Raw genomic sequence first — 13,480 nt, forward strand, 5'->3', positions numbered from 1 at the left:
TTCTACACATGCAAATTGCAGTGTGGTTGTGTTATGTATGACAATTGGACGGGAGAAAAGTTGGGACACCAACTGGGTCACCCTTTTTAATAGCAATTGATGATATAAACAAAAAAACGGTGCACAATGGCGCAATAACAGAATTTAAATTGCCTACACCAAAGAATCTTTAACAGATCAGGTCTGGTTTGGAGGTTCTTCTCTCAGGAATGGGAGTACAGAATGAGACACCACTTTCTTTGAGTGCCTTGCTTTTATATTCCTCTGACTTGAAGGGACACAATCTATTTCCTTCACTGGACATCTTCTCCTGCAAGGGTGAAGACTCATTCATTTTAAGCAACATCAAACAACTCCATCCTTACCTAATGCAAAGAGCTAATTAATAATTAAAAGTCCATCATATTACATTTGGACAGAAACAACAGGAGCTAGACAGAAATGTTGGCAGGAGCCCAACAGAAATATTTTAGAATAACATTATACATTCTTGCAATAGTAGAAGTTCCAACACTTCTGTGTAATATAAGAACCTTTTCCTATTGAGTTATGAATGTGACTTAAAGTTTCTTCCAGTTGAGCAAAATAATAGACTCACTTACAAGTTAATATTCTATTTAGTCTAATAGTCTAATTCCAAATGACGTTACCTTTAGGATGATCGTAAATCTGACACTATCAAATAGATAAGTAAATATCTTGCTCAAAAATGGTGTACTTTAAAGGCCCTTGGCACATTACGTAAGTTTTTGTCATCCGGTATGTCAGATTTGCTAAACTCAGAGGTTTTCCATGTCACATTTAGCATTTGTATGCCAACTGCCCAGCAGAGTTGTGCTCCAGATTTATTCTGTCAGTGGATATTGTGCTGCATGATGAAGCCAATGCACCACTAACTAAATGTGACTAGCTAAGATTAAGTAAGTGAAGGTCATGATTGACAATCATTGGAAAAGTCATCTAATGTGACATGGCCTTAAAACTTTGCCAGAATCTATGACAAAACAAGGCTAGATCTACATTCTACTATTCAAATACTATTTGATCCAATCCCTAATACATTCTGGGTAATTTTAATCTGTAGAGTTGTTTTTAGGATGTATAATTGTAAAATGAATTAAATTACAGATCGATGAAGAATGAACAACAACATTCATTTATATAGCACACTTTTATACAAAAAATGTAGCTCAAAGTGCTTTACAATATGTCAAAGATAAAGTTAGAAGAAAAAAAAACAAGATTAGGCAAGAATATTAAAGAATAAATCTATACTAATAAAAGGCAAAGCCCTCACTCACTCACTCACTCATCACTAATTCTCCAACTTCCCATGTAGGTAGAAGGCTGAAATTTGGCAGGCTTATTCCTTACAGCTTACTTACAAAAGTTAAGCAGGTTTCATTTTGAAATTCTACACATAACGGTCATAACGGTCGATAATGGTCGACAACGTCCGCCATGTTGAACTTTCTTATTGATGGCCCCATCTTCACGAAATTTGGTAGGCGGCTTCCCTGAGCTAACCGAAACCAATGTACGTACTTATTTCGGTGGTATGATGCCACTGTCAGACGCCATATTGAACTTTTCAACTGTCTTTGTTACTTATGGGCCCATCTTCAAGAAATTTGGTACGCGGGTTCCCAACGCTAACTGAATCCTACTTACTAACATATATACGTCCATAGCCTGCAGCTCGGTCACCGTGTGAGGTGGCGTTGGGTCCCCCATCCCAACGCCTCCCACGTTGTTGGCTGCCTGCCTATATAAGGCCGTCCGTCGCTCCTGTCTCTATATTCCCTTCCTTGCTTCGCCACGGGATTCACATCTCCCTGCTGATAATTACGGCCTTTTTATTTAATCCACAGCTTCTCCGCTGTTTTATTGTTCATTTATTACGATTGTAGTTATTGTGTAGGTATTTTAGACTTGCTTTACATTGTTCAGGTACCCATTTCCTTTATCATTCCAACCATACCCCCATTAACATGTCTAACGAGGTGATCACCATCGATCAAAGAACTGTCACTTACCGAGTGGTTTCCATGCCCAGAGATGGCACCTACCTTTTCCATTCTCTGTGTTACATATTGCACGGCCATATCAGGCTCACTCTTGATATTTCGGAGGAATATTGTGTCTTATGTATTGAATGACTGGGACAGGTTCAAGGTGTGGACTGATGACGGTACAGGAGATAATTATACTACACAGGAGCACTATAAGAGTGAAATGCTTAAGCCCTTCACCTATGGATCTGCATGTGAGTTGATGGCTGCCGCTGAATTGTTCGGTTGTCGCTTTCAAGTGTACTGAAATGGCCAAATATTTTACACCTTTCGACAACCGCCACTGCCTCTTAAACATCTTAGATTCACAGGTGACAATTTCAGTAGTGGACACTTTGATGTTTATGAATGTTTAAACTCTTAAAAGCTGGATGTGAAGTTATCGATGAAGCCGGTTGTATACTTACAACGCTTGACAGATGCCAAATGTCTCTTCAACACAAGTCCTACAAATACTATCGTAATTGAAACAAACCATGAAACTCAAACCGATTATGACAGCAGCAATCCAAGCTGTGAGATTTGAAACAAGATTACTGTTCACTTGGCCAACTGGAGGTTGCATGCTCAAGAGTAAGCTCAGCGCACAGCTTGGTCATATTACAACCGGAGGGCCGAACTCACAAAGTGGCATACAAAGAGATCCTTAACAAATAATTATTGGTGTATTTTTCCTCAGTTTAAAAAGGTTTAATTTTCTTCTTAATAAAAATTTTAGGACAGTACTTCGCCGCTGCAAAGCGCGGGTATTTTGCTAGTAACAAATAAAAACAAATCTATACAATCTTATATAGCAGATATATAACTAGTAGAAGAGTAGTGTCCTTACATAAAAAATGATACAAGTCAATACAAGATATGTTTGGTAATGAGGTCAGATGACTAGGAGGACAAAAATAAACGAACAAAACAAAAAACTCCAGTTAAGATGGAGGCAAAAAACTCTTCACGGGTTCCGAGGCCAATAGACCACCCAGCTTCCACGGGACATTCTACCAAACATAAATGTTCTTAAGTCATTCCTCTTTGTTTCCAGGCTTCATATGAGAGGATTCAATGAAGTCATTCTCATGGACAGCTGAGGCACCCGCCTTCATTCCAGTGTCGAATGTTATGAATAATCTAATTGCATTCCTTGCCTGAAATATTGACAGAGGAGTTGTTTTTCTGTCATTGCGAAATAGTGAGCACACAACCTTAACTGACATATTAACAAACAATATTCTCTTTATTACTAGCTAAAATATTTTCAAGTGAGGTAATTTATGGAGAATTAGATAAGTTAAGCAGATTTTTTAAATAAAGTTAATGACTTGTAAATAAAAAATAAGTGTGTTCAGAGGAATTGTTTATGACAGTGCTCATTAAAATGTGCAAATGTGTTATCAATATAAATATCTATAAAGGTGGAGATACCTAATAACTTCCATTAGTTAAATAACATGTAATTAAAGGTGAACTGGAATGCAAAATTACCCTGTTATGATGTAGAAGATAGAGGCATCTTTGCCTTAGTTATTTCCTACATTGCATCCATCATAAAACCATGAGTCTGATTATTAGTAAACTGACAATAATTATTGAGGAATTATGCAAAACCATGGTACATAAGAGAAGTTTCTATAAGATTTTCTTTCTAGAGAAACCTGGGCAGGTAGTTTTTAATACAGTCTACTTACTTCCATTGTCTCAAATATTTGCAACCCAGTGGTAAACTTCAAAGTTAGGTACCGTCAAGACACATTTTGCTTTCTACTTTGTAGCATCACCCTTTTGATACTTTGCCATTTTTGATTTTAAATAAACCTACATTAAAATCTAACTTTTTGTGAAATGGATTTGTTAATAAGTATTTGCTCTGAATAAAAGAAATAACAGTATGAGATGAATGTAAATTTTAATAATATTAATTCTGCCTGACAGAGAGAGAGACAAAGAGTTCAAAACTCTATTAACATCTTGTTTAATGCTTTCTGTCAAGTTGTATTAAAAGAGTTTTAAATGTTTCCTTCTAGCTGTAAACCCTGAATATCTGAAGTGTTCTTAGAAAGTCAGCAGAAAGTACTCTAATATAGTATGATGTGCTAGCGAGTTTATTGCACACTACACAATTGTATTCAATTTGATTTTTAACCTAAAGGTTTTTTAAAATGCTTCTAGTAAGTTTAATAAGATCCACAATTAAATTTTTTTTTATCAGTATAGCATTAACCATAAAAGATATTTTTTTATTCACATATTCTTCTCTTATTAATTACTTACAAGTGTTGCTAGAGACAAGTGGCCAGCAGTTCAATAGCAGTTATGAAGACCATTGCTGGGAGTAGACAGCCTTGTTGGGTGCCGCATTTTATTCTGGTCATAGTACAGAAACGGCACTAACACGGGTTGTAAATGACATTCTGATATCCTCTGATGAAGGAAACTCCACTGTAATTATGTTGTTAGACTTGAGTGCAGCATTTGACACCATTGACCATTCTATTTTACTGCACAGGCTAGAAAATGATGTTGGGCTTACAGGCCCCGTGCTCGCTTGGTTTAGTTCTCATTTATCAAATCGATTCCAATATGTACAGAAATGTGCTGACAGTACTCCATCATTATACACAGAAGTTCAATATGGTGTCCTGCAGGGCTCAGTACTGGGACCTTTACTGTTTTCACTTTACATGCTTCCACTGGGATCTCTAATTAGAAAACATAATGTTAATTTTCACTCGTATGCAGATGACACCCAGTTATACCTTTCATTTAAATCAAATGAAGTTTCTCAGATGTTGTCTTTAATTAGTTGTGTTAGTGAACTAAAGGAGTGGATGAATGAGAACTACTTGTCTTTAAATACAGATAAAACAGAGATAATAAAAGAAATAACAGTATGAGATGAATGTAAATTTTAATAATATTAATTCTGCCTGACAGAGAGAGAGACAAAGAGTTCAAAACTCTATTAACATCTTGTTTAATGCTTTCTGTCAAGTTGTATTAAAAGAGTTTTAAATGTTGGAGGGAGTGACACTGATTATATTATTTATAATTATAATTAAATAATTATTATTTATTATAATTTGTCATCATTTAATTCAGTTGGAATCCCAATTAACTTTACTGAATCAGCCTGAAATCTAGAAGTTATCTTTGACTCTAGCATGTCATTTAAAGCGCATATTACAAAGTTGTACAAAAAATGTTTCTTCCATCTTAAAAATGTTAGGAAATTAAGGCACTTTCTAAATAAACAGGATTCTGAGAAATTAATTCATGCATTTATCTGAATTTCCCCTTGGGATTAATAAAGTATCTATCTATCTATCTATCTATCTATCTATCTATCTATCTATCTATCTCTAGTAGGATTGACTAATTGCAATGCAGTGTTCACTGGCTGTTCAAACTGTTCTTTATACAGCCTCCAGTTAATCCAAAATGCTGCTGCAAGAATTATTACAAGAACAAGAAAACTCGAACACATAACTCCAGTTCTTAAATCCTTACACTGGCTCCCGGTTTAGTTTAGAGCAGATTTCAAAATCCTCCTTTTAACATATAAAGCATTAAATGGCCAAAGTCTGGCTTACTTGTCTGTCATGACATACAAACCAGAGCGCACATTAAGAACTAAAGATGTCAGTCTGCTTATGATTCTAAGGATTCATAAAATAACATTGGGAGGTTGAGGTTTTATTTACAGGGCCCCTAAATTGTGGAATGGTCTGCCTGCTACTATAAGAGATGCATATTTGGTCCCAGCTTTTAAATTCCGGCTGAAGACTCACTACTTCACTTTAGCATATCCTGACTAGAGCTGCTGATTAAATGTACATACTGCATCTCTGTTGTTAGTCATCAGCACTAAAACATAAGTAACATGAGTTATAAATGAATACTAACCCTCACCTATTCTGTTTCTGTTCTCGGTACTCAAATGTGGCAATTGGTGCCACGGCCCACCTGCCAAGTTGTTTGCCTGCCTATGGTAAAGTCATCCCTGATGAAGGATCGCAGGAATCATGAGAAAGAGGGGTTCTTTCATCGGATTGGCTGGCCCAGTACTGTTTCAGCCCTGGAATGGCCAAATGGGGGAGGCAGCTTGATGGATGAGGTCTCCAGGACTCTAAAAATATCCCAATCTTATTATGTGATATCATCTACTGTTAAATTCTGCTCCGTACTTCGAAAATGTTTATTTTTATGCAGTATTGAGGATTTGTTCTGTTCTGTGTATTGTATTGTATTGTATTGACCCCCTTCTTTTGACACCCACTGCACGCCAAACCTACCTGGAAAGGGGTTTCTCTTTGAACTGCCTTTCCCAAGGTTTCTTCCATTTTTCCCCACAAGGTTTTCTTTTGGGAGTTTTTCCTTATCTTCTTAGAGAGTCAAGCATGGGGGGCTGTCAAGAGGCGGGGCCTGTTAAAGCCCATTGCGGCACTTCCTGTGTGATTTTGGGCTATACAAAAATAAACTGTATTGTATTGCATTGTATTGTAATATCATTATTTAGTAATGCAATTGGTTTATAGCATTCTAGAAGGTCTTTAAGTTTCTTTGGGACCACAGGAAAGTGTGGGGTAGAATGTTGTCTTCTCTAGCTTCTTCAAACATGGCTAGTATTGATGAAGCTAATTTAAACAGCATTGTACTTTTCGTTCTTTGCTAGTGAAAACAAGACAATATCTGAGTTAAAAACACATTTTCGGTGTTATCATTTCATTTTATTAAAAAACAAAATAGCACTCTACAGTGTTTGTCTTTTTTAGGAAAATAGCACTCTAAAGTGTTTGTCTTTTTTAGGAATTTGTGCTTACAGCAGGTAACTCCACAAGGACTATATCTGAGAAGATGAGCTACAGAATTTAAGGAATTCTTTATGTAAGAGTCTGTATTCCTGTGTATTTCACTTTTTACTATAATTTTTTGAGTGATTATTTTCTATATTTTTATGCTTTTTCTGATACGTTCATAATTGTGACTTGTCCCTTTAATTATGCTTGCATTTCTCATGTGTTGTGGGTTGGGCCACCCTGACAGCAAACCTGCAGAGCCCTCTTTTCAGATTAGAGCTGAGTAAACTCGAATCTGGAGAACATTGTGTTTGTGACGAAGTTTTGTGAGTATTGCTAATTTGTTGGATTTTTGATTTATTTTGCTTCTGTCTCTGGTTTTCTCTTTTGGATTGAAAATTTGCACTTGTTTGTTTAAGATTGACTTCAAGCACTCCTACCTATTTTTGTTCTTTACATCATTTTGTTTTTAGTTTTTACTTCCTCCTAAAAAATCATTTTTTTAATAATGATTCTTTTGTTTTCATTGTTCATACAAGTTTGTAGGTTTGTTCAGTTATACTTCTTTTAGTTAGGTTTTTGATATATTTTGAGACTTTTGCCAGGTTTGAAGCCTGGAGTTAGCACTTTTGAGGCTTTCTGGATTTGGAATGATTCTCCTTGGGTAGCTTGGTTAGGTTTAGCCCCTGAATTCATGATCCTTTCAGGAGGCCTCACAACCATTTTGCTAAGTTTGGAATGTCTGTTCACAACAGGCATGTCCTCATGAGCTTTAGAGACATAGGGTCAGTTGCAGTGTACCTGAGATAGTACAGTACTAGCTGTGGATCAAGAACATACAAGTTAAAATGATACTAAAAGTAGGCAATCCTTCTGTTGCAGTGAAGAATGGAACAAGATCAGTACCAGGTTTTACTAATATGCAGCTGGTCTTGTTTCGTGTTTCTCCTTGGTTTGCTCAGCTGAATGTCTAATTGCCTATTAACAGTGGCACACCAGCAATTAACATCTTGTCATCTCTCAATTATTGACTTGAAGTTTGAAAATTCCTTTAGATTTAAAGGGACAGAGCACTGGAAAAAAGTACATCCTCATGTAAACTTAATAAAAATAATTCATAATACAATCTACGGTAGATCAAAATGAATGTGACTATTGTTTTTGTAAATGTTATGTATGTTGAATCTGAAAAGGTGTTGAAATCAGTGGAAAGTACATATAAAATAATGATGATCAAAGATAAATGTTCGTAGAAGCGTATGTGAGGCATGACTGTTGCTCTGAATCTCATAAGTGAATGATGATCTACCATAAGTATGACCTGGGTTTGCACCCTGCCATTTGCAAGAGAAAGTAATGCCGGTGTTCTACTGAAATTCATCCCTCCACTACCAAATCCTTATACTTCAGTTCACATGTATCATCCAAGCCAACACATCTACAAATCTAAAAAGAACTTCAGGGAAAAGTACAATGAAAAATATGTAGTAGTAAGCTCGGTAGTAATAGTAGAATGACTAGTATTGTCACTAATACCCTTGTTTAACTGATGAGAAAAACGGGACTCGGGTGTAAACACAACATCTACAGACACTTAAACTGAAAAAGGGATGACCTAGACATTATTGTCAGTTTGCCACAAAGCCATGAGATAATATTTTCTTAGGCCAGTCTTTAAGCAAATATTACAGGCACAATTTTTATAGAGATGAAGAACATGTTTAGAAGGTTTGGAGGCCTTAACCTGAGCAATTTTTAAATAGTAAGATAAACGACAGGTCACAGGAGACATGCTGTTGACAGTGGTTTTCAGACACACCTTTCTTCTCTATACCCAGATTTGGTCTTTTTGTTTTCCTAAACACACTGAAAGTGATCAAAAAGCAATAGTACTATTCTCATATACAGTAAATCTGCTGGCCTCTACTTCCTCTTCTAGAATTTAGTAAACTTCCTTATAATGCATTCTTTAACTTCTCTCCAATTGCTTGTTCACCGTCTGTATGGACTTAATAGAGTTGTACTGCAAAATAGAACTGTTTTCAATATGCTTTCTTGATTTGTATGCAATGATGGTATTGTTTTATACTTGTTTCTTTTATATAAAAAACTGTATACTATTTTTAACCCATACCCTATTAAAATTTCTTTTCAAAGAAATGTTGTTGTGTGGCCTGCACTCTTGTCTAAATGTGATAATTGATTGTGAAGTCTACTTTTTGTAAAGCAGCATATTCTAACATGAAGATTGTAACAACTTTGATGCCTTGATTACAGGTGACTTTGCTTATTAAATTAAAATATCACTTTTGTAAATGTAGGTTTGCTGTTTTTAAATTCTTGCATGAGAATTAGTTGTTACAAATAAGTACCAAGATATTATACATTGAATAGATTCTCATACATTTTTGAAGACTACACTAGCATCTTAACTCTGAATAACAAAGTAGCAATCACTTTGCTTATACATGGACTATGGCTGTGTCCATAAGAGTACATTCTAAAAATGACATCTAATTTCTAAAGACTATCTTTATGTGACTTCTACAAAAAGGTCCTTAAAGATAGTAAAATACATTTGCTATGATATAGGGAAATACATATTACTGTACATTTATATGCAAAGGATGTTATAATTTAGATGGAGGGCAGGTATGCAAAGCTTTATTTTAAATTCCATATCCAGCTTTATCATTACCACTTTGGCCACATTACATTCACTGTTATCTAATAAAGTAGAGATGGTAGGGTACATTTCTCTTCTGCCTGAAATATGCTCCATATACTTATTATCTGAGCAATAGAAGAATGAGAATTGTCACTGTGAAAACAATGTGAAATTAAACTTGGATAATTAATACTTACAAGCTATCAAAAATAACAAGTGTTATGCCTAGAAGATTTTTAACATATTTTATTTAGCCAAATTTTTGTTGTGTCTGGTGTCGGAGCTCAGTGGCACTCTCTGGTGGTCACATCTAGCGTAGTTGACAGGATTTTCTGGCAGGAACCTGTTTTTACAAATTTACTGTGATTAAATACCTCAGACACATTCAGCTTCCTCCCCTGAATCCCTGATCATTACCAATTTTTTTTCTTTATATAAGTCCACACTGTGTTTGTTGCAGAACTTGCAAAGTTACCACATTTCTCACATAATAGTATTTTGCATTACTGAAACATAATAGTAAAGCTGTGAATAATATAAAATAATTTATGTTAAATATGTTTTAACAGTTGACTAGCCTACTCTTAGGAGACAAATTTGATGATCATTCTTAAGTTTCTGACTTTATTTTCCACTTTCATCTGGGATATTTCACTGTCTTATAAGACATTTGCTGCAGTTCTATGCCAAGACTCCAAGCACAATTTAATTACAGAATATCTTTTGCAGCTACCGTTTTTAGCAAAGAATCTCTTCAATTATGTAAAATACAAAATCTACCATAGATGATTAATCGCATTAACAAAATTATGGGGTGAGGGAATATACAGTAGCTTTTTGCAGGAAAATGCTTTGCAATGTATTCCTCTGCAGAGTCCGTTACTGGCTTTAGCTTGCATTGCCATGATCAACTCTGAAACAAATAAAATAAATAATTGTTGCATTATTATCTATAGAGGAGTAATATATAAGGCAGCTTCTGCATATTCTTATTATATATATATATATTTTTTTTACTTAAGAGTGAGTATTTATATTGAAATCAATCTTAATTTTTTCTGTTCATTTTTTGTAATTTGGGCATTACACTTATGGCCACATTAACAGCTCATATAAGCTTTATTTTCCAAACAAAATATGTAACAAGGTTTCAAAATATCTAAGTTCAGAGTATTAATTCAGTACACAATGAAAAAGAGAGTGAAGAAAATGAATAATCTGAATACTTTTAGAATGACCAAACAAGATAAACAGCAAACAATTACTCAAAAACTGAAACGATAAGAAGGGGGGCAATGAAAATAAAACCCAAAACAAAAAGTAAAGAACAAATAACTGAAAATTAATTAGTAAAATTGTCATAACATTAGCTATCAATCTTTTTATACTCTCCAACCCTAAATTCAATAATCTAAGAAGAACTATAAAAGGAGATATGAAATATTTCATACTGACCAATATTGAATTATGGAGGCTAGAGGTCTAAAAGTGTATGGGAGACGTCAGGAACATTTTGGCTTTTTATCCTCCAATAAGGTTGGTGCTATAATAATCTATGTGTAATTAATATCGCAGGATGTTTTGAATTCTTATCTGCTTTATCATGTTTAGGGTCTTATGTCAAAGATAACAATTGTTTTCAGGTTTCATGTCTGCTGTATCTTCAAGAGTTGGCAAACAACAAGTACAGCTTGTGTAAATTCAGGGGCCTCATGTACAAACGGTGCGTGCGCACAGAAATGTTGTGTAAGAACGTTTCCATGTTCAAATCGCGATGCATAAAACCTACACTTGGTGTAAAGCCACGCACTTTTCCACGGTACCTCATACCCTGTCATACGCAAGTTCTCCGCTCGGTTTTGCAGACTGGCAGCACCCAGCCTCAAAGCAGTGCTACTGTTTCTGTGTGGTTACCTTTTATTTCTTAGAACCATATTCCTGACGTGGCTTTATAAATACACTGAAACTAACCGCATATTGTTTATTAGTGTAATGCATCTGATTGTAATATATAACAATATATATATGTAACAATATAATGGCCCAGGGAATAGCCATAGTATTCCAAATACCATAACTGCTTTAGCGTTGTTACTCTCACTGCACCATCGTCTTCTTCTTTTTCTTCTTTCAGCTTCTCCCTTTAAGGGTTGCCACAGCGGATCATCTTTTTCTATATTACTCTCACTGCACCACTCGGAGTATTTATATCACTGTATCTGAGTGGGGAATCGCAGCAGCAGCAGCTGATCGTAAACAGAATTATCGGTATACAGCATCGAGCACACACTGCCTCAGCCATGGCAAAACGTTTCAAAGCATTTCCTGTATGGACCTCGTGTTTCAGAAACAGTTTCATCCCAAGAACTATAAACACACTCAATCAATTGTTCCTTGTAGAACTGTTTGTACTTATAAGTACAATTACCCCACTGTAAACTTGCACTACAGTTATAATATTGCACAACTTGTGCCACTTTATAAAGCACTTATTTACATATGATGACGATATCATTTTTAAGATGAAATGCAGCAAAAAATGTTGATTATATTATACAGGTAAAACTTTAACTTCATTTAAAAAATCAGTATTGTTAATAATTAAACATGTAAGGACACGGTGCTGCAGTGCTAGCAAGTTCACGTATTGTTCCTGCCTTGCGCTGTATATTTGCTGAGGCTGGCGCGACACTGGAAGGACAGACGGATGGAATAATTAAACATGTACTATAAAGATATTTCAATGTTTTTTAAAAGTTTTGAAGAATCTGCGTTCTAAGCTTACAGATGTCTAAACGTCTATTACAGAGCTGATTTTGTGACGATTGGGTATTTGGGGAAAGAAAAGTAAGGACAGGAATTGGAGGTTAGTACAATTGAAAGAGACAGTACTGCTACAATAAATTATTTCATCGAAGGTCGTGCACAATCACGCACCGTATTCCCCTGTTTGATAACATGCTTTAACTCCTATCATCATGAAAAAGATATCACGTGTACATCTCAGTATTTTATTTATTCTGAGAGCTGTAATATCACGAATGTAATGGATTCTGTGTCCAGTCAGAGAAAGAGAAAGCGGAAGCACGTAGTGATTCACACACACAGAGCAAAAGATCAAATACAAAACAAAGCATTTAATGTGCTACTTTAATTATGATGTGATTTGAGAAACTGGTTAATTAAACGATTTTAAGATGAATAATAATAATAATAATACATTTTATTTATATAGCACCTTTCCCATGCTCAAGGCACTTACAGAATATAACAAAGAACGGCAGGGTATACAGTGTATAGCATTGTACAAACCAAATAATAAATAAAGAAGACAGTAAATTCAGAGAAAGCCTAACAGACAACAGAATTGATGGTCTGCACACACACACAAGTTACATGAGCATCTTGACAGAGAGGTAAACTGAGAGAAGGGTAGTAAAGTCAAGTAGAGCTAAAAGCCTTGCTGAACAGATGAGTTTTGAGTTGTTTTTTAAAAGAATTCATGGAGTCAGCTGACCTGATTAATTTCGGTAGGTCATTACAGAGTCTGGACGCTATACAGCTGAAGGCCCTGTCACCAATGGAGTGTAGATTAGTGTCGGGCACAACAAGATTGCCAGAATCGGAGTACCTTAGTGGGCGGGCAGGCACATAGTGATGGAGAAGGTCACTGATGTAGTTTGGCGCAAGGTTATTTAAGGCTTTGTAGGTTATTAGTAGGATTTTATATTCGATTCTGTAAGACACAGGGAGCCAGTGAAGACGGAGCAGGATGGGTGTGATGTGCTCGCTGCTGCTGGTTCGAGTGAGGACTCTTGCAGCTGAGTTTTGAATAAGCTGGAGCTGTGATATAAGATTAGAAGGGGCACCTGCCAGCAGCGAGTTACAATAATCGATGCGGGATGTGATAAAAGCACAGACAAGTTTCTCAGCATTATAAAAGGAGGGGAAGG

This window comes from Polypterus senegalus, chromosome 17 (assembly GCF_016835505.1).
Source record: "Polypterus senegalus isolate Bchr_013 chromosome 17, ASM1683550v1, whole genome shotgun sequence".
Lineage (NCBI taxonomy): Eukaryota > Metazoa > Chordata > Cladistia > Polypteriformes > Polypteridae > Polypterus > Polypterus senegalus.